Source organism: Asterias rubens, unplaced genomic scaffold (assembly GCF_902459465.1).
Source record: "Asterias rubens unplaced genomic scaffold, eAstRub1.3, whole genome shotgun sequence".
NCBI classification, from domain to species: domain Eukaryota; kingdom Metazoa; phylum Echinodermata; class Asteroidea; order Forcipulatida; family Asteriidae; genus Asterias; species Asterias rubens.
Genome location: NW_022985732.1, coordinates 9729 through 31866, shown reverse-complemented (window position 1 = coordinate 31866; position 22138 = coordinate 9729). Strand labels below are relative to the sequence as shown.

The 22138-nt window shown below is 38.6% G+C and overlaps 1 long non-coding RNA gene across 6 annotated transcripts; it reads right to left on the bottom strand.

Annotated features, from left to right (window-relative positions):
* Positions 1–640: 640 nt before the first annotated feature.
* Positions 641–12390, bottom strand: LOC117306482. 6 transcript variants are annotated; one of them, XR_004520939.1, is made up of 11 exons: positions 12148–12390; positions 11673–11773; positions 10006–10345; positions 9239–9408; positions 8646–8843; positions 7319–7457; positions 6603–6755; positions 4486–4638; positions 2390–2715; positions 1065–1393; positions 641–708 (listed from the first exon to the last, which is right to left on the bottom strand). It is a non-coding gene; the product is annotated as an uncharacterized LOC117306482 (long non-coding RNA). The 6 variants fall into 6 exon arrangements; XR_004520940.1 differs by lacking the exons at positions 9239–9408; positions 10006–10345; XR_004520942.1 differs by lacking the exons at positions 10006–10345; positions 11673–11773.
* Between the last annotated feature and the right edge of the window lie 9748 nt (positions 12391–22138).

The following is a 22138-nucleotide window of genomic DNA, read 5'->3' as shown; positions in this document are numbered from 1 at the left end:
TGCCCTTCAACTGCTTCAGTAGAAATTTACAATTTCCTCAAAGGGCGCCCTTTACCAAGGTGAAAATGCCTTGGTGCCCTTTCAAAAGCGAAGCATACAGGCCTGCATTTGAGTGAGGGCGGGAAGGAGTGAGAAGTGACGCAGAGGGTGATGGTTATTATTAAAACGTCCGTTTTGGTGTGGATTGAAGATCTATTCTCCCATAATGCTTAATCTTGCTCGTTGAGTCAACCGTCGCACTCTCCCTCGACTGGACACCGTCTTCGCGACATCCTCCTCCACATCGTCTGAGACCTCCTCGCTGTCGTACGACTGATTCTCGCTCTCCTCGTCCAGGTCCCTATAAATCACAGTCTGCTTTCCCTGATTACGAGTCTTAGGCTTGCGGCTCGAGCTCGTCATCGCGACAGTCTCCGTTTCAGAATCACTGGAGTTGAAGCGTCCTCTCGTTCTCGTGTTTACTCGGTTAGATCGTCGACTTATCGCCTCCGGACTTGTTGTACTCCTCCTGCTCTTCCGCTTTGATGTGGACCTCGCTCTTGATCGGTCAGACCGCGTTCGATGGTTATGCGCATCGTCTAACACGTTATTGCCATTTTCGCTGTCCGAACCCTCTTCCTCCTCATTTTTCATCTTCTTCGTTGTCGCTTACTACTGGCTGATTTCTTGTGGAGTACCGCTTCATGTGACCGTTGCTCAAGTTAGAACCTGCGGAGTCAAATTCACATTTACAGTTTTCAAATCAATTCAATCAACATTAATACATATTGGTGAAAAAGACGAAGCAGTCAAGAGCTGGACAAGAAAAAGATACAATAAAAATTAAATGAAAAATAATACAATGTAATGGATAAAAAACATAGGTTTAATTTCCCTTTGATAACCATTTACCTGAATTCCTTATTGAAGACTAAGAGAAGAACACTAAGCCCAATCTTATTAATTTTGTTCATATACACCGATGCATGTTAGCACTGTATACTCAGTACTTTCCCGAACTCTGTGAAAACAAATCACAGGCATGTTAGTCAATCTTCCAAAACAAATAATTAACTTTCCCTTACCAGAATTTCTTGTAGCAACGTTTCTTCTCATCCCGTTTCGTTTTGGTCTTAATGGTTTAATTTCTTCTTCTTCTTCTTCTTCTTCATTTTCTTCATCATCTTCTTCATCTTCTTCATCATCTTCATCATCTTCATCTTTCTTTTCTTGCTCCACGTCTGTTTCCTCCCCCTCATCCTCCTCATTTTCTTCTTCCTCCTCCTCCTCCTCTTCTTCACTGTTCTCGTCTTGGTCTTCACTTTCTTCTCCCGAATCATCTTTCCTCGTGTTGCTGGATTTCGTTTGCCTCTTCACTCTTTCTGCAACGCTTTTTGTAAATGTCGTTGATTTCCTGAAATGAATTTAAACGATGGGTTTGTGAATGAGACATTCTTGGCGACAAACAACTCTTAACAGTTCATCAATGAACTGTCCGAGTGTTTATTTCTGCTTTTAACAATGCACCCTGGGATTCGCAAAATTTATCCAATTACTTGTTTTATTATACCTGAAGTTGTCACTCAACAATGTCAACATTTGATCATTATTATATTTTATGATTTTTGGGGTTGAACAAAGAATTTACTTGAGTGGGATTAAAACCAACGACCTACAGATTAACATGCCGGCGCTCTACCAACTGAGCTATCTAGCCCTATGTTGGCGGTGTCCCTATTTTGTCAATATCTTTGTTCAGGGGTGCCATTATATTTTATGTTAAAGTTGTTACACAATTGGGGTTGAACAAAGACAAATCTACAAAAGACAGACTTGGGCCTTTGACCTGAGCCATCTTGGTTTTATTTCTTAAGTAAGTTTTCAACACCGTGAGGTATTATTATTGAATCGAAAAAGACAAGTCAAATCTGGTCCTGAGTTTACTGGCCCATCGCTAATAACACTGGCCTCAGACCAGTGGTTAAGTGTCAATATTAAGCATAGGGATCTTGTACAACTTGTCCCTCCTTAAAGGCACTGGACAGTATTGGTAATTACTCAAAATAACTGTTAGCATAAAACCTTACTTGGTAACGAGTAATGGGGAGAGGTTGATAATATAAAACATTGTGAGAAACGGCTCCCTCTGAAGTGAAGCAGTATCGAGAAAGAAGTAATTTTCCACGAATTTGATTTCGAGACCTCAGAATTAGATTTTGAGGTCTCGAAATCAAGCATCTGAAAGCACACAACTTTTTGTGACAAGGGTGTTTTTTTCTTCCGTTATTATCTCGCAACTTCGACGACCAATTGAGCTCAAATTTTCACAGGTTTGTTATTTTATGCATATGTTGAGATACAGCAAGTGAGAAGGCTGGTCTTCCAGTGTCTTTACCTCTCTTATACTGACCTGAGTTTTTACTCTTGGACGGAATGTTCTTGGCACTTAGTCTGGTACTGGTTGGACTTTCTTTGGCATTTAACTGTCTTGAAGTACTAGGTCTGGCGACGCTGGCTGAGTTCTCTCTGGATGGCCCCGCCCTAGATGACCCCGCCCTGGATGACCCTGCCCTGGATGGCCCCACCCTGGATGGCCCCACCCTGGATGGCCCCGCACGAGTAGGGATCTCTGTCTCCTCGTCTTCTTCGCTGTGAGATGACACGGCTTTGCTGTTAGAGGACGAGGCTTAAGTGGATGGGCGACGTGATTTCCTGCGCGATTTCAAGCTTTTATTTCTGTAATTTTCAAAAGGAACTCGTTAAAAATTGGATATTTGGTCCTCGGAAAAAAGTAGGAATATTTATTATGAAGTGCAAGGGCTAACATCCATGCATACATGGTGTTGGCTTTAATTGAATTTTTCAGGCTATCTAATGATAAGTTTTTACAATTTTCCCAAGGGCAAAACAAAATTTGAAATCAGACTACGATAGGAAAAATGTCATGCCTGTCGTAATTTGACCTCCACTCAAACTTAAAAATAAATTCTTATTAGAATTATTCAATAACATTTGGAAATATTAATTTAGGTAAGATATTCATAACTTAAAATAAAAATTGAAAATTGTAGAAACATTTCAAGCCAGCAATGCGCTAGATCAGTGTTAACCTAACTTTCTTGGCAAGTATGTCAAAACTAGTTTTATTTAAATTTTGGAATAAGCAAAGAAGAATTTACTAGAGCGGGACTTCAATGTGCGACCTCCGGATTAACGTGCTGGCCCTCTACCAACCAAGCTATCTAGGCCTAATGTTTGCGGTCTACATACATAGGGAGACCGCCAACACAGCTATTTAGACCTAATGTAATTTTTGACTCAAGAAATAACTGAGAACCCTGTTTGCCATGCTTTGGAAATCTTTGTTCAACCCAAAATATAACATTTTTACCCAATTAGTTTTGGACTAGTTTTTACAAAAAGTAATAAAGAAATAAAATCAATTATTGCACAAACTAGAAAACAGCAAGCAATATAAAATAGATGAGTCCTGAATGTGTGCACATAAAAACAATCTGAAAGCTTCCAGTACAACAGATGTATAACTGGAAAGGAAATGTACATGTAAACATAATAGTAAAAAGTCATGGATATTAATTTTTTTGAAAACTGAAAAACAATTAAAAGCATAATCATTGCCAGTATCAAGACACACATAAAAGACTTGTTAAGACACAAAAACAATCAATAGTATACAAACATATAGAATCAAGCAATGAAAACACCCAAATGAAAAGCTAAAATATTTATCAATAAATGATGAAAACAGTGCAAACCCAGAGTGACTGGCATGCCAATGGATAAAACGTCTAATCATTTAAACATAATGCTACTTCTGTTATTATTGTAGAAGATCAAGACAAAACTACAGATACAAAACAAAGGAATACAAGTTTACGACAACAGCAAACAATTGCAGCATGCATCAATTTATGAGAGGACAAGTGCAAACCAATATAACAATCTAGTTCACTTGTCTTCATTGTAGAGAACTTATTAAAACAACTGAGACATTTCTATCAGTATGCTTCATCAACATGCTTGAATCGCCTTCTTCTGAAGATGATCGGAGCATACTGATCAAAAGTTAAGATGTTAAATCATCCGTTCTTCTCAGAACTACCACAGCTCATACGAGAGTGGTAACATTAATATAACATTATTTATTTTGGTTTTTACCCATATACACCGATGTGTGTAAGCACTGTATATACTCAGTACTTTCTTGAGCTCTGTGAAAAAAAAACACAGGCATATTACTCGGGTGGGATTCAAACCCACGACCATTGCAATTCTAGAGCAGTGTCATTCTAACTAGACCACCGAGATTTCCCGATAGCTAGAGGCAGTTCCAATCATATGTTTCAGCAGGTACTGCTGCTTATCTACGTGGTGTGTGTGATTGATTGTTAATAAGTACGCCCATTTTGAGCCTTATGCTGCATACTCCTCAGGAGTTCAATTTATTAAGTAGTATGTCAAAACAGCTTTAGGGGAAACATTTACCTTAGATTTTTTGTTTGGGGTGTAGCTTTTTGAGTTGGTGAAGACGAGGCGTACGTCTTTACAGAATTCCATGGGGTCTTGGTAGATCATTCCTTCAAGTTGCTCTCGGACTGTGTTCAAGTCCATAGGGGTGTCTATGATGGTGCGATAATCCTACAAGGAATAAGATTACAAAGAGAGACCCATAATTGTTTGGTTTCTATTTTACAGGCAGTGGACACTATTGGTAATTACTCAAAATAATTTTTAGCATAAAACCTTACTTGGTAACGAGTAACGGGGAGAGGTTGACAGTATAAAACATTGTGAGAGACAGCTCCCTCTGAAGTGACATAGTTGTCGAGAAAGAAGTAATTTTCCACGAATTTGATTTCGAGACCTCAGAATTAGATTTTGAGGTCTCGAAATCAAGCATCTGAAAGCGCACAACTTCGTGTGACAAGGGTGTTTTTTTCTTTCATAGTTATCTCGCAACTCCGACGACCAATCAAGCTCAAATTTTCACAGGTTTGTTATTTTACGCACATGTTGACATATGAGAAGACTGGTCTTTGACAATTACTAATAGTGTCCAGTGTCTTTAATATACACCATTTCAGACAGGTGCTCCAGAGTCACACCAAACCAATTTCTGAATAAAGTACATGGAAATTTCGACTTCTGAAACAGTTCGGAGCAACTGGACGCGCTTAGCATAGAAAGATTTCAGTCGATCCGAGCGAATCTGGATTTTCTAGGTTTCAGACGTCGATCTTGCACGAGATGAACCTAATGTAAATGTTATGTTAAAGACACTGGACACTATTGGTAACTGTCAAAGACCAGTCTTCTCACTCGGTGTATCTCAACATATGCATAAAATAACAAACCTGTGAAAATTTGAGCTCAATCGGTCGCCCAAGTTGCAAGATATTCATGAAAGAAAAGAACAACCTTGTCGCACCATGGTCACACGAAATTGTGTGTTTTCAGATGCTTGATTTCGAGACCTCAAATTCTAAATCTGATGTCTCGAAATCAAACTTGTGGAAAATTACTTCTTTCTTGAAAAATACGTCACTTCAGAGGGAGCTGTTTCTCACAATGTTTTATACTATCAACCTCTCCCCATTACTCGTTACCAAATACATGTAAGGTTTTATGCTTATAATTATTTTGAGTAATTATACCAATAGTGTCCACTACCTTTAAGTTCGCCTGTCTGATACAAACATTTATTTGAGTCGACCTTGAGTCGCTCCTAATCTAATAGGTTAGGACTCTGGCACGCCTGTCTGAAACAGGTATTCGGGATATAAAGCTATAAAGCTATAAATTGAACTATAATTGATGTTAAATTTGTAACGGACACAAAGAATAGCATTTGGTTATTACCCTTACACCGGTGTTTGTAAAGCACTTTATAAGCAGTGCATTCTCAAGTCCAGTAAAAAAAAACAAAAAACGTATTACTAAGCTTGGGCGATATTGATTTATTTTATTCACGTTATATCGTGGACAATATATCGCGATATTTGATATAATCGCGATTAATTAAATTTGACATCATCCGTCTTCAAACTCCCAGTGAAAGTTGTAGAAGAGACAGTCATAGCATAAGAGAGGTGTTCTAATGATCTATTCTTCTGGTTTTACTCCAAACCTATGGGATGCAAGATGTTTCAGCTAGGAAATACATCGCGATATTGCGATACTTAATCCATATCGCGATATATCGATTTTTCGATTAAAACCAAATCGATCCGATTTCGAAATCGTTTCCAAATTAGTATCGCGATATTCGATAAAATCGTGGTACCGCTCAAGCTTACATATTACTCGGTTGGGATCTCAACCCATAACCTTTGTAATTCTAGAGCTGATGTGTTTACTACTAGACCATGTGTACCATCGAGATTGTACAATCTGAATCCATTCAGCCTGCAACTGCTGCATAACGCAGATCACACTAAAGATAAAGAATACAACCTGGGAAACAGCAGTGATCCCCCTAAGTGGATGCATCTTTTAATTCAAATAATATCAATTGAACAATGGAAACCACAAGGGAACTGACATGGTAAAAAGTAAAATAAAATAAAATAATAAATAATAAAATAAAAATAATAATTACTTACCGATTAAAGCATTTCATCGACTGAGTAACGGAAGGGCTCAGAGTCTTGACAATTCCACAGCATTTGAGTAAGTTCTTTACATTGATTGATCCAAGCTTTGGTGTCGTAGCTAGCGAGGCTTCGAATCCGCTTAGCAGGAGGTGAACCAAACTCCTATAGAAAGTAGAATGATATAGTTAAAGACAGTTGACACTATTGGTAATTGTCCACTGCCTTTAAAGCATCGGAATTCAAAATACACACTGTATGGGTAAAAAACAAAATTAATATTCTTTTATCCCCGATGCAAATTTAATATCTATTATATCATTGCGGTAAACATAGGATTTGACCTGCCTGTAGCTACCGGGCAGTCTCGGTAGTCTACTTGGTAAGACACTGCTCTAGAATTGCAAGGGTCGTGGGTTTGAATCCCACATGAGTAATATGCCTGTGATATTTTTTCACAGGATTCAGGAAACTACTGAGTATACAGTGCTAACACACATTGGTGTATGGGTAAAAAACCAAAATTCAGAAAATAGTCTGAATTTTTTCATCCCTGACACCACAGTCATCAATCCTTGTCATTTGATTGGTGGAACACGTGTCACATGTCATAATTTATGATGCCATGTACTTACTGCTATGATGTGCGACACTCAAGATTTAATATAGGAGTCCTATATGGATAAATATAGGATACATGATTTTGTTTCATTCCAACCAAAACTTACCGCTGTCCGCTTTCTACTCGTTGCCGGTCGGTCTTCATCCTCACTTGAGGAGGTATCTTCAATCTTGACCAGTTCGTCTGCGTCCATCGCCCCCGTCTGTTTTTTGTAGACGACCATTGCATCCGTGCACTTTGAATTCCTGGCAAGGAAAAAAAAATCAAAGTTTAATTCCTAAGAGCAATGTATCCTATTAAAGAAAGATGGCGAATAACACAGTTTTCACAATGTTAAAATACAACAGAATCTTGCAAAACTTTTGTCTTCATCCAAGACCTAAAAAGACAAAAATTGCAAATCAAATTTAAACAAATGACAAAATCCAGGTACATGAAACACTCTTTTCTTTGAGACAATTTTCACCTTGTAAACCACTACACAGTTCTATGTAAGGGAATTGATGGTGCTATGTAAGAGATGAGGTCATATACTTCAAAACGTAGCTCCACATACCTTGCAGGAGCAAAATACTGAGCGCTTTGATGCGTCCCTAAGAACGTGATAAAGCGCTACATAAGAACCTATTATTATTATTATTATTATTATAAGAGTTACTTCAACATAGATCTGTTTAAAAGTTCACTTAAATCATATCTTATAAAGCCTAATAATCATTATCATTATTATTGTAAGTAAACAACGAGCCACAACTCAGTGTGACTGGTACTCTGATTAAGTAATCCGTGAATACTTTATCAATACACAGAGGCGGTTACCAATGTGACACCAGGAAAGACTTCTGGCTCCACAAGATAGCGCCCTCAATGTCTGTAGCTCAACTGCAGTAGACTTGCCATCTGTCCTTTCTTCGTAAATGAACAGATAGAAAATTTGTGCTGATTGGTGTTGAGATGCATGTTTTGGAAAACGCTTTTTTTAGCAAAATTTTTTCAAATATTGCAGCCATTTGCAGCAGGTCTAGGCTCGAAGTACAAAGATAAATCGCGAGTTAGGACGAGTAACTCGTCCTAACTTAGAATGGGTTCAATGTGTCAAATCATCTATGGATGCCGAACTTAATTCGTCCGAAGTCCTAGGATTAATCCTAAGTTAGGAAGAGTTTAGTGAAATCGACGACAGGTCATCTTCAAAGTCAATACGTCAGTTGGTTGGACAAAGTGGCAGTAGACAATTATAGTTCTAAAAAATTGTGGGCATACTCAGAACAAAGTAAAAGAAAAACCAAGGGAAAAAAGATGACCTGGTGTCTGTAGTGTCCCAAAGTTCCCCATTCCATTAAAATCTAGTATCGTATATCTCTTTCCTTCAGTAGTCGTTGCGATTCCTTAATCGTATCCTTCCTCAACTCATCCAGCTCATGTGACCTCACCTGACCATGTGACCTGATCTCTTGATCATGTGACCTCTCCTCTTGGCCCCTATTGGTCATCAGGTCGTCAAACTCGTTCCTCCTAGTCTCCTTTCGCTCTTCGAACCTTCGCCTCATCTCGGCTCTCTTGCTGATGTATAGAGCTCGAACCTGAGGATCCTTCAAGATCCCGTCAAATTCTCCAGTGTCGATATCCTCCTGTTAGAGTTATGAAAAAGAAAGAAATTTGCACGATAATTTTTAAAGGGTTTTGTTACCTTTTGTAGATCAAGTTTTCGGCTATGACATGAATCCCTACTCACTATGAATGGAGATGTGATTTTCAAGTTAAGCTAACAACAGCTAAATACTAGTAACAACAATATGAAACCAATGAACATTTGGCTGGTAATCCTGTTTTCATCAAGAAAGAAAATTCATGCTAAGCAAATTTCCGTGCTTAGCAGCTCTATGTAATTGGGCCCTGTTCTTTTCAGAACCAACACTATTCACAAAACATTTTCCCGTGGTGCTACCGATAACCTCACCTAACTATATGATTAAAATAATTTTGAGATATTAAGAGATATTTATTAAAAAATTATAATTTTTACCTCATCGTCCAAGTTGTGTTTTGTATTTGGAGGTTCTTCTACTCCTTTGGCTAAATTATCCTTGTCAATAACGATCTCTTCATTATCTAGCTGCTCTTTGTTATAAAGGTCAACGACCACGTTGTCTTCAATATGTCCTGAAAGATCAGGGTTCACGGCTGGGTTTTCCTCTGAATTGACAACAAAATTTTATTACAAATAACCCTCCTACTGTTTGACCATTTATTATTATCCACTGTGGTTTGATTGATATGTTATGCAGTATGGTTTTGAATGATAGATATATAAAATATGATATCATGATGTAAACTGCATCTTCATGTGCACAGTACACAGTCAACCCTCCTACTGTCTTTGAGAAAGACTCTGCTAGGGCCGAAACATCAGGGGCCAATTTCATAGAGCTGCTTAAGCAAAAATTTTGCTTGAGCACGAAAATAGCTCGCTTATTTTTCACATGTTACTGGCAAAAATGTCATGCCATATACATTGCTTGTGACTGGTATTTAGCTGTTGTTTGCTTAGTATAACAATTGAGAGTAGTCTTGTCCGGTAATGTGATTTTACTAAGCAAGGATTTTTTTGCTTAAGCAAAATTTTGTGCTTAAGCAGCTCTATGAAATTGGGCCCAGGCCATTATTTTCTTTTGCAATTTCTTGAAAAAAGAGAGATTTGAATGAAACACACCGTTAGTTGTTGTCAGGTCAGCGTCATCATTAGTCCCGTACAACACCAGCTGGAAGCTGGAAGCTGGTGAATCGAGCCACCTTACTACTTCCCCTCGGAATATCAGGAAGGTCCTCCTCCCGCGACTGGACCCCCGGTGGGGTGTGGTGATGCTCAACCTCCAGGCGCCACACCCCGTTTGGGTTCTCGCCCCAGTTCCCTAACGACATGAAAGGAAACTCGTCCACTGACTGAGTGGTGTTGTCGTTCTTGCGGGTCGAGAGGAGCTCGGAGGGGGTGCCCTGCGGGGACCAGATCGTCAGGGAGACATCGCCACGGCGGGGGGCTTGGTAGGAGATTTTCGCGATGGTGTGCTCCAGTTTGGTGATGGGGCAATTTATATCTATGTAGACGACGGTGGACATTCCTTGAAGGATTGATCTAGAGAAAAAAGTTAGGACAAACGAAAGATAAGCATTTCAGGTAGGGATGGTCACATAATGAACAAAATTAATATAAGTTTGCTTGAATGACTCAAAGCGCCCTCCATTGTCTGAAAAAGACTTGTTTTCAACTGACTCTTATATGAGTTGATGGAGGGTGAGTCTTGTTTGTCCAGAAGGAGAATATTAATTTTGGTTTTTACCCATACACAGATGTGTGTTAGCACTGTATACTCAGTACTTTCCCCAGAGTCCTGTGAAAAAAATATCACAGGCAGTTTACTCGGGTGGGATTCGAACCCATGACCCTTGCAATTCTAGAGCAGTGTCTTACCAACTAGACTACCGAGATTGATGTAGAAGGAGTTTGTTCCACAGTAGTGCTAGTGCAGTGCAAGTCTTGGTGAAAGACGCTCTTGTTGAGTTGGGCCTACAAATGTGTACATACATAGAAGTGTTGTGGCTGAGTGGTTAAGAGTACTGAATTCAAACTCTGGTGTTTCTGATCAGCAGAGCGTGTGTTCGAATCCCCAGCCATGACACTTGTGTCCTTAAGCAAGACATTTAACCAATGCTTCGTCCTTCGGATGGGAGGTAAAGCCGTTGGTCCCATTTGTTATGTGCATGTAAACGAACCCAGTATACTTATCGAAAAGAGACGGGGTTCGCCAAGGTTTTCCTTGCTGTGGCTGCTGTATACGCCGTAGCACCTTGTAAACCCTTATTAGGTGCTAAATAATTGAGTCTCAGAATTCATCACTTCAATAATCTATCTTTCTGAAAGTTTGTACATAATCAGCGCCTTGAGTACCTTCTATGGTAGATACGTGCGCTATATAAGACTTCGATACTATTATTATTACACATGTTCGCAACTATTCCAACGGCAATTTTTGATGCGCAAACCCTTCAGCAAGAACTTATAGGGTGGATATATGGAAGTTTCCCCAACAGACCTCGGTATCGTTTGAAAGTAATGTGCACAGCGCAAAGTTGAGCAGGGGAACGTGATAGTTGAACTCGTCCAACAAGGGTGTTTTTTCTTTCATAATTTTCTCGCAACTTTGATGACCGATTGAGCCAAAATTTTCACAGGTTTGTTATTTTATGCTTATGATGGGATACACCATGTGAGAACACTGGTCTTTGACAATTACCAAATGTGTACCTTCCCTATAAACCATTGTGTTATACATGTACCCGTCATTAAAATAGAGGATTCAAACTTCCTGAATTCAGTGCACTTGTATTGGCTCAGGCCCACGACATGCCACAGAGCTTGGTAATCATTTAGTATATCTGAATAAAATCTGATGTCAACTTACTTAGCTTGGAGAACCAGTGCAAAGAGACCTGCTGCTAGTGGGGCTGCACTGGATGTCCCAATGAAATTATCAATGCAACCATCACGGATGTCCGTTGTGATCTGTGATGGATGAAATCAAAACAAGAGAATGGTAATCAAAACTATTCACCAATGCAACACCATAGTATTGTTAAAATTCCAAGAGAACGGTAGTCGAGCACATGCTGGAATACTTAACTGATCCAATATGACCATTTCCACTGTCTCAACTTAACACCCAACTTAACAACTCAACACTCCCTTTAATAATTGTTGAATGCAAGCCCACTACATGTCTTCACTTAAATCCAATACTTCAATATTAGTCGTCCCTCTCACACCTACATGTAATTCTTGGGGGATAAATCTTTCCTTTTTCTGTATTCAGTTTCATGCGCAAGTCTTCTTCTTTTATTTATTATTAATACCAAGAAGCAAATGCATCGTCTACTTACCACCAGATTTTGAGGTTTACTGTAATCCCCTTTGGCCTTGATGTCACTGATTCCTCCAGACAGCTAGAACGACGGCCATCGTTGAGGCGCACTTCTCCATGAAGTAAACCGACTCCCCCATGTCATTAATGGAACCAACCGAGATGGTGTGGATGCTACCGACGTAGCCGTCCGCTCCGCAGTCGTCTCCGTTATTACTGCCGTTACCCGAGGCCCAGGTGTAGATGGAGCCCTTGCCACCACGACCCTAAACAATAATAATAATAATATTTATTACTTAAAAACTATTTCATGTCACATAGACATCAATAAGCATTGTACAATAAAAATGTATCAGTTATTAAGAAACACAGATTGATTATTAACAACAAAAATATCAATAACTAATTGATAACAAAGTGATTCTAAAAAAAGGTGGGTTAAATTACAAGGTTCACATCAATTCCAGGGTATTAGCAGACCAAATAGCTATTGGCAGCCCACTCCACAAGCAGAGGGGCAAATATTTTAAACGAGCGATTGCCATACTATTTTGGTTTTGCCAAGTTGTTGCTGTACAGATAAAAAACCAGAGGATTTCGAGTGCAGAGTGCAGTAGTTGATCTGTAGCCAAGTAGCTCACAAAGATAACCTGGGCCCAACTTGATGGCTCTGCTTACCGCCGAATTCTGCGCTTAACACCGTGATTCCCCGCTTACGTGCAAGCGCTGAATAGCTGCGCTAGCCTTGTAAGCGTAGAATGCCTAATAACGTGAAGTACGCACGCGCAGAAGTCCAAATTCGCCGCTAACCCGTGAAATACGCTTGCCTTAAGCACAGAATTCCTGCTTTTGTAAGCGCCGATTCTGTGCTTACGGTAAGCAGAGCCATGAAATTGGGCCCTGCTACCCTCATAATTGTACAATAAGGGAGCACTGTAACCTCAACTGGTTCCCATTTTCCTCTTTGTGATTCCCTCAACCAGCGCTTCAGTTTGAATAATGATAATTGAAGGCTTCCCTTAAAATATTACTTGCTGAGAAGCTGTCGTTCTTGAGAAATGAAATACAAACAATTGTCGCGAAAATATGTTTTACATGCTAAAATAGTTTTTGTGACTTGTTTTAATATTCATTTCTCAAAAACTAGTCAGAAGCCATTCAGCCTGTAGCTCTATGAAAGCTAGAGATCACACCCAAGTATACGATAACATGGGGAGGGACAGGAGAGGGGTCACCTTTCAGGGTATGCCACTTCTGGGGCAGTTTTACGGCATGCAAAAAAAACTTGGCAGGATAAGGGGTTAACATGCAAAAGCATATTGCTCATTATTTGTCAGCTGGTCAACAAACTTTTAAAAACAATTTAATAATGTAGCTAAATTATATATTGATTATCTGGTTTGAATATTCATGAGGGTTGTTAATCAATATATTTACATGACTTATTCTAAACTGATCTTTTAACATGCATGCAATACAACAGACAACAAAAAAAGAAAAAAGTTTTCAGGTTTCAGTAAAAGGGTTGTAGAACTCCAGATTTTTTTTACACTTGCCGCTTGGGGCCTTGGGTACATTTACCTCGGGGGCTACTGAACAGTTATTTGACTCAATCATTTTATGAGGAAAACATATTAGTATTTAAAACTAAAAGTGCCATAAACAACACAATGTGGATGTATTAAAGATAACACAATCCCTAGAAAATGCGTGTGCAGCCAGGTTAGTCTGCTCTTTGGCTATTTGTACTTGAAGTCTGACGTATTATATTATGGGGCACAAAAATGTTGGGCCTGAAATAACATGGAGACTACTTGACCTCTGTTGCACAGGGCCCGATTTTATAAAGCTGCTTAAGCGGAAAACATTGCTTAAAAATTTCTGCCAAGCATAAGCGATATGTAACAGGAGCTTTACATGTAAAATGGTACATGTATGTATGCATCTTATAGCTGGTAATGTTTAGTTGGTTAGAATAATCCAGTTGTGCTTAGAAAGTTTTAAATGCTCTAAAGGCACTGGACACTATAGGTAATTGTCAAAGACCAATCTTCTCACTTGGTGTATATCAAACATATGCATAAAATAACAAACCTGTGAAAATTTGAGCAGAAAAAACACCCTTGTCACTTCAGAATGAGCCGTTTCTCACAATGTTTTATACCATCAACCTCTCCCCATTACTCGTTACCAAGTAAGGTTTTATGCTAATAATTATTTTGAGTAATTACCAATAGTGTCCACTGCCTTTAAAGCACCTCAATGAAATTGGCCCCTGGTCTTGGCCTTGCTGCCACTCTAAACATTTCCCATAGACTATTAAATGTAGTGGGAGTTAAATTCTGCAGAATAATTGGGTGGGGCTATATATTGGGTGCGTTCGTTTAGCTTCCCTGGGTCTACCCCGCCGTGCTCACTCGGGTAAGCCCCCTGACAAGAGCTAATCGAACGATCACACTCACCCTCTCGTGGTGACAGCATGCACCTCCGGTCACCCCCAAGTGACCCACTCCAAAGGCAGGGCACTGGGGGCTCACCCGGGTGAGCCCCGTCAAAGCTATTCGAATGTACCGGGGAAGACCGGGTCAACCCAGGGAAGCTAAACGAACGCACCCGTTATTGAATTGTAGATGGCAGGTTTAAAACCTCAAGGGTAGGGAAAACACAAGGACAAGTGTTGACAAATTATTCATCAACCCAAAACTTCAACACCAATAAAAATCTAAAGTTACTCGGTTTAGTTTGATTCTGTTGGACTGAGGACTGCACTTGCAAACTGATTATATGCCTATACCACCATATAATCAGAGTCCCGGAGTTTGGGTGTTAAACTTCTCGAAGGGATTTAGGGTTAATAATGAGTAAGACTTAAGAACATGCAACAATGAAATAAATGTGGATAAACTCATTCATCAAAACACAGCACTGATAAGTTTACAAAACTGTGTACAAAACATGTTTTAGTACCGATAACATTTGATTTTAACGATGCTTGGTCTGAACTTTGGCCAAATTTAACCCGGATATTTAGAATTATTATTGAAAGAGCTATTTTTATGTAATTGATTTAGTTACAAGCTTCAATTAAAAAAGGTTCAAAATTTATTTTGAAACAGCACCATCTGTTAAAATTCCTTCAGATAAAATTTGTTATTGAAAACAAAATCTTTCAGCAAAAATCGGACCATGCAACTTAAAGGCATTGGTAATTACTCAAAATAATTGTTAGCATAAAAACTTACTTGGTAACAAGGAATGGAGAGCTGTTGATAGTATATAAAATGGTGACAAACAGCTCTTTTTGAAGTACTGATATTTGAGAAAGTGGACAATTCTCACCCAATTATTAAAAGACTTCAGGCCTAAAGCCTTTTTAGGCATCTAATAGCACACAAATTTGCGCATTAAGGGCATTTTTTTCTGTCATTTTTCTTTTGCAAATTCTATGAACAATTGAGTCCAAATTTTCACGGACTTGTTATTTTATGCATTTTGGGATACACCAAGTGAGAAGACTGGTCTTTGACAATTACCAAACGTGTCCAGTGCCTTTAAAGACAATGGACACTATTGGTAACTGTCAAAGACCAGTCCTCTCACTTGGTGTATCTCAACATATACATAAAATAACCAACCTGTGAAAATTTGAGCTCAATCGGTCGTCGAAGTTGCGAGATAATAATGAAAGAAAACACCCTTGTCACACACAGTTGTGTGCTTTCAGATGCTCGATTTCGAGACTTCAAATTCTGAACTTGAGGTCTCGAAATAAAATTCATGGAAAATTACTTCTTTCTTGAAAACTACGTCACTTCAGAGGGAGCTGTTTCTCACAATGTTTTATACCATCAACCTTTCTCCATTACTCTTTACCTAGTAAGGTTTTTTGCTTATAATTACTTTGAGTGATTTCGAGACCTCGGAGTTAGATGTCGAGGTCCCGAAATCAAGCATCTGAAAGCACACCTTCATGTGACAAGGTTTTTTTTTTATTCGTTCATTATTATCTCGTAAATTCGACGACCAATTGAATTCAAATTTTCACAGGTTTGTTATTTTGTGTATAGTTATGTTGAGATACACCTCGTGAGAAAACTGGTCTTCGACAATGAGCAATAGTGGCCAGTGTCTATAAAAAAATAAAAAAAATATTTATCAAAAATAATGTTCTTTAGTGGTATCACCCAATCTAAAATCAGAATTGGGGAGAGACATGCTTTCCGATTTTAAGTATTGAGGGCTGCACTGGACCTTGTCTTGATAAAGTAGTATAACTACAAGGAAGTAAATGTGAAGTTAACGAGGAACTAACAAAATCAAATAATACTCAAGAAACTTATTATTTGTATTGGATCATTTCATAATACTCAGAAGAAGAATGAAACTTTAAAGGGAACTGTTTACGTCTGGTAAACCCTCTTTAAGGCAGTGGACACTATTGGTAATTACTCAAAATAATTATTAGCATAAAACCTTTCTTGGTAACGAGTAATGGAGAGAGGTTGATGGTATAAAACATTGTGAGAAACGGCTCCCTCTGAAGTGACGTAGTTCTCGAGAAAGAAGTAATTTTCCACGAATTTGATTTCGAGACCTCAAGTTTAGAATTTGAAAGCACACAACTTCGTGTGACAAGGGTGTTTTTTCTTTCATTATTATCTCGCAACTTCGACGACCAATTGAGCTAATATTTTCACAGGTTTGTTATGTTATGCATATGTTGAGATACACCAAGTGAGAAGACTGGTCTTTGACAATTACCAATAGTGTCCATTGTCTTTAAAGGAATTGTACTGGATTATTGATAACTTTACTCAGATAAATAAAACTTAAAGGGTAGGTTTACGTTTGTTAATCCCTCTTAAAATTCGTGACACTATAAAAAAACTGTTGGAATAGAAGCCTATACACAGCAGCTTTCAAAAGTATAAAGCATTTAGAAACGTTTTTATTTATACTTCGAAGTAATGTGGTTCGTAAAAACGACTATTTGTTATGACCCAACATTTGTATCTGAGAAGCGCTACTGCAGTGAGGCTTCTCAGAATGTGTATTCCAAGCAGTGATATTGTTGTTTGTTTTTTTCTGCGTGGACAAAATTCGATCCGGATTTTGTTGTGCTATCTCAAAAATGCGACATTAATTTTCAGCCGATGGTAGTTTTGTTATATGCATCACATTAGAATTAAAACGATCAAAATGTGATCTCTGTTTACAATAAGTGTGACCGTGTACATTATGTGAGTATTCTGGCAGGCAAGATACTGCACTGGTCCTATGGGAAAGTTGACATTTTGTGTCATAATTTCCACATAAATCCAAGAGTTATGAAAGTAAAAGCTGGACAAATTTTGAGATGTGGCCCCTTTCGTCATATCAAAAGTTGATAGGAATTAAGACAGTGCAATCTCCATAAAAAAATAATATTTTATGTTTTCTTTCATTGAGCTGTGTACAAATCATGCCTGCAGGAAGTTCAGGCTCTGTGGCTTTTTTGTAAACATGTGATGTCACAGGTCACATCGTCTATTGTTCCAAAAACCAAATGTATACTTGCCCAAAACGAAGAAATAGCAAAAATAAAATGCTCAAATGGCTCAAATTGCACTTGTATATGAATAAAACAAAAATCACTATAAAAAATCATTGATTATCTTTGAATTATTAGAATGTTCCATGATTAATAAAGAAACAAAGATGTTTATTAAATCAGTTCAGTGTTTTGGGGCGTTTCTTGATTGTGTTACAAAAAAGGAAGTTAAGGAAAACAAAAGACAAACCCTAGACCATTGAGGTTGCCAACCAAGTCTTATAACTTCCTTGACATGTCCTCTACATTTTAGATGAAACCAGTTCCTTAAATGCAATGGACACTATTGGTAATTGTCAAAGACTAGCCTTCACAATTGGTGTATCTGAACATATGCATAAAATAACTAACCTGTGAAAATTTGAGCTCAATCGGTCATCGAAGTTGCGAGATAATAATGAAAGAAGAAAAAACCTTGTCACACGAAGTTGTGTGCGTTTAGATGGTTGATTTCGAGACCTCAAGTTCTATATCTGAGGTCTCGAAATCAAATTCGTGGAAAACTACTTCTTTCTCGTAAAACTATGGCACTTCAGAGGAAGCCGTTTCTAACAATGTTTTATAATATCAACCTCTCCTCATTACTCGTCACAAAGAAAGGTTTTATGCTAATAATAATTTTGAGTAATAACCATTAGTGTCCACTGCCTTTAATTGAAGTTTCAATAATTAATTAAAGGTACTGAACACTATTGGCTATTAGCATTACAAACATTACTTGGTAACGAGCAACGAAGAGCTAATGATATTACAAAACATTGTGAGAAACGGCTCCCTCTGAAGTGACGTATTTTTAGAGAATTGTCTCACTCAAATAATAAAAGACTTTATTATGCATCTGAAAGCACACAAAGTCATGCAGCAAGGACAGTTTGTCTTATATTCTCTTGCAAATTCGATGACAAATTGAGCCTAAATTTTCACATGTTTGTTAACATGCATTAAGGCCTATGTTGGAATACACCAATTGGAAATAGTGGTCTTTACCAAACGGGTCCAGTTAAACCATCACCCGGTTAAAAGAAAAAGAAAATAAAAGAATATAAAAGCTTTTTACGATGGAAATAAACACAACAATATGCTCAGAATCAGAGATCGGCACTGTGGTATTTTGCAGGTTGTCTTTTATCTCATTTTTATGCATCTCTGAAGTACAACCAAGGCTGTTTAATATCGCCATCAAAAGAAGACGATTTTAAAGAAACCATACAACCTTAATTTTTCAACCTCGGCCTCGTGTTTTTTAATTTTGAAGATAAGTATTTACAAAGGCGTTTGAGATACACCAATTGAGAACACGGGTCTTTGACAATTACCAAACGTGTACAGTGCCATTTAATCAAATTCGTGGAAAATTATTTTTTTCTTGAAAACTACGTTACTTCTGAGGGAGCTGTTTCTCAAATTGTGTTATACTATCAACCGTTCCCCATAACTCATTACCAAGAAAGTTTTTATGCTAATAATTATTTTGAGTAATTACCAACAGTGTTCATTGCCTTTAATTTCAGCACTATTAATTACCAACAGTGTTCATTGCCATTAAATTCAGCACTTATAACGAGTTCTTAATTTTGTCTGCCATCCACAGGTCACAAACAGGTACAATTATTACATTTCATTCATGCCTTTATTTGTTCATTTACTTTCCCGATGACTTTTGACGAGTTGTGCTCATCTTGATTAAACAGAGTATGCTTGAAATGTTTCAGGTCATAAACACATGAATCTCAACACCCCGGTGCAAGGCGTGTCATTCCACAAGCGGCCATAACGCATCTCCACACAAGACCCTTTTACCGCTTCAATTATTTTGACCATGAAGTCTTGGCTCATACGCCAGTTGGGAGTGGTCTGCCAAGGCGTGACAAACTCTGACAGTATACAGTTCAGCTTCATCAAAGGTCTTATCATCCGTCACAAGAAGGTAGCAATGATCACCAAAATTTGTCAATGGACTGATGCAGGACATGCATGGAAATACAATCAGGAAATGCGTCTGAAGGAGAGCTCAAACAGTGAAGTTTGCCGCCATTTTGAGCGCCGAGTGATAGCGTCTGAACACGGCAGGACGTGTCGAACTCAGCAAGTGGTAAGCTGTTGTACGCCGTACCCCCACCTGTCTATAATGGGTGCGTTCGTTTAGCTTCCCCGGGTTGACCCCGGTGTGTGGCGTTTTATTTTGGTCCAGGACGAACGTGTGCAGATAACTACCCACGGTTGTCCTGAAAAAAAAAAAAACGCCACACACCGGGGTCTACCCAGGGGTAAGCTAAACGAACGCACATATATACTATAAGTTAATTGAATTGTAATGTATTTGATTTTTTTCCGAAACGGGGAGGGTAAAATTGTAATAATGGAAAAATTTTACGTCGTCGCCACCAACTTCCGGCACTTTTTTTTTTTCAGTGGTTTTGGAGTTAATTAACGGCGGATAAATTGGTGGCGACGACCGGAAGATTACCCGTAATAATAAATAACAATTAGTGAAGAAGTCATAAGGAAAGGAATGTGAAAGGAACACGTTGCCTTGGATCGGTCGAGTTGGTCTTTGAAAAGCGTTTGTAACAGTTTGTTATAAAATGCATATATGGTTTAGAAAGATGTTTTAAAAGTAGAATACAGTGATCCACACACATTTGCCTCAAAATTGCCTGGTTTTCCTTATACTTTAAGAACTGACACGGTCGGCCATTAAATGGGAGTCAATTATTTGTTTACTCCCAAAAACGGCCGGCCGTGTTTGTCGACAAGGTAAAAGGAAAACCACGCAATTTCGAGTAATACTTGTGTGGATCATTATATTCTATTTTTAAAATATCTTTCTAATCATATGCATTTTCTTTAAAAACGGATACAAATGCTTTTCAAAGACCTACTCGGCCGATCCAAGGCAACGTGTTCCTCTAAATTATAACAAAAACATACATTGGTAAAGCCTTGTTCACACAGTTAGATTTTTTAAACGGTAAATAAAAAGACATACTTTGCGACGCAATGAACTAATAATAATAATAACAACATAACATTTATAAGGCGCGCAGTATCTGGAATAGATCGATTCAAAGGCGCCGGAAGCTAGTCAGCTGACAAATTAAACAGATGAGACTTGAGATTGTGTTTGAAAGTAGAAAGATCAGGTGTGGCCCTCAGCTCGTCTGGCAAGGAATTCCAGAGACGCGGTGCGCAGCTGGAAAAGGCACGGTCTCCGTAACTTGCCAGACGAGTTTTGGGAACATAGAGTATGTGTGATGATGATGATGATCTAAGGCCTGGTCTGTTGTTACGTTGTTGTAAAAGATGTGTAATGTAGCAATTATAGCTTCATCAGGAGTGTCCACCAAAAACTTAAATCTATCTTCCCCACCAAGAATTTAAAAGTCTTATTATTTATTAATAACATAAACCAACATAATATTCATAATGGATTTCTGTTTCAACATCAGTGTGACAATGCGGGCAAAATGTTTGGCTTGACTCTAATAAACTTGTGTGAAGAGCATCTGAATTGGGCCAAAGAATGGCGATATTAACACAACGTAAATGTAACTCAAACTCAAACTGGGTTTGAAGATACGGTATGTCCTGAGCTTATTCTTTTGGCCAGAATTAGTTCTATAGCCATTATGCAATCTATTGTACCAGTTAGATTTAAACACTGAACGTTCTACATTCCTTTGGCTATATATATGGTACTGTACCTTTTAAACATGAGAAATACCGATGTTTTGTGGCTAAGCCCTTGCGTTTGATCACAAAGGACCTTTCTCTGTGGTTGTACAGCATTGTTACACCCAATCCAAGCATATGTACAAATGAAAACGACAAAATTCGTCCCGGAATAAATCGGGTGTACGTATAGTCTTGGTTCAAGACTCTCCTGGATTTGTAACAAGAGAGCGCGCTATCACCCCCAACGCGCTATCAACCACGAACCGCTACCACAGGAGAGTCTTGGCACATTCGTTAAATCTCCCCCAAAATCGGGGGGAAACATAATGCGCGTGCATAGGTTTCGCGCAGAGTCCGCCCCCCTTTTTTTTTTTTTTGGGGGGGGGGAGATTTAACGAATGTGCCAAGACGCTCCTGTGAAAGTGGTTCTCGGGTTATAGCGGTTCGTGGTTGACAGCGCGTTGGGGGTGATAGCGCGCCCTGTTGTGACAAATCCAGGAGAGTCTTGAACCAAGACTAGTGTACGTATTGCTAACCAATGACGCGGTAAACTTGTGAAGATTGGGCATTAGTCTGGAGTCGAAAATGACCTTAATAAATCTGTGATATTTTCCTTGACAGCTCTGTGCACAAAAAATCCCTTTTGGAAGGCTTTTGAGCACAGTTCTGAGCTTCTCCACTTACTTGTTTTTTTTCCCGCTACCAACAAATTGTCCAAGCCGCCCTAAAAGTGTTAAAATTCGGA